Here is a 559-nt window from a genome sequence, read left to right as displayed (position 1 = left end):
ACGCCCATCTGCAAGAAGGGCCGGAAGAAGGATCCGGGGAACTACAGGCCTGTCAGTCTGACCTTGGTGCTGGGGAAGATCATCTTGAGTGCCATCACACAGCATGTACAGGACAACCAGGTGATCAGGCCCAGTCAGCATGGGCTTATGAAAGGCAGGTCCTGCTTGACTAATGTGATCTCCTTCTATGACAAGGTGACCCGGTTAGTGGATGAGGGAAAGGCTGTGGATGTTGTTTACCCGGACTTCAGTAAAGCCTTTGACACTGTCTCCCACGACATTCTCCTAGAGAAACTAGCTGCTCATGGCTTGGACGGGCATACTCCTCTCTGGGTAAAAACTGGCTGGATGGTCGGGCCCAGAGAGTTGTGGTGAATGGAATTAAGTCCAGCTGGCAGCCAGTCAGAAGCGGTGTTCCCCAGGGCTCAGTACTGGGGCCAGTTCTGTTTAATATCTTTATCAACGATCTGGATGAGGGGATCAAGTGCACCCTCAGTAAGTTTGAAGACGACACCAAATTGGTGGGAGTCTTGATCTGCTTGAGGGTCGGAAGGCTCTG

This window comes from Fulmarus glacialis, unplaced genomic scaffold, assembly GCF_000690835.1.
Source record: "Fulmarus glacialis isolate BGI_N327 unplaced genomic scaffold, ASM69083v1 scaffold42487, whole genome shotgun sequence".
Lineage (NCBI taxonomy): Eukaryota > Metazoa > Chordata > Aves > Procellariiformes > Procellariidae > Fulmarus > Fulmarus glacialis.
The sequence above is the reverse complement of the archived record's forward strand: the minus strand, read 5'-3'. Positions refer to the sequence as shown.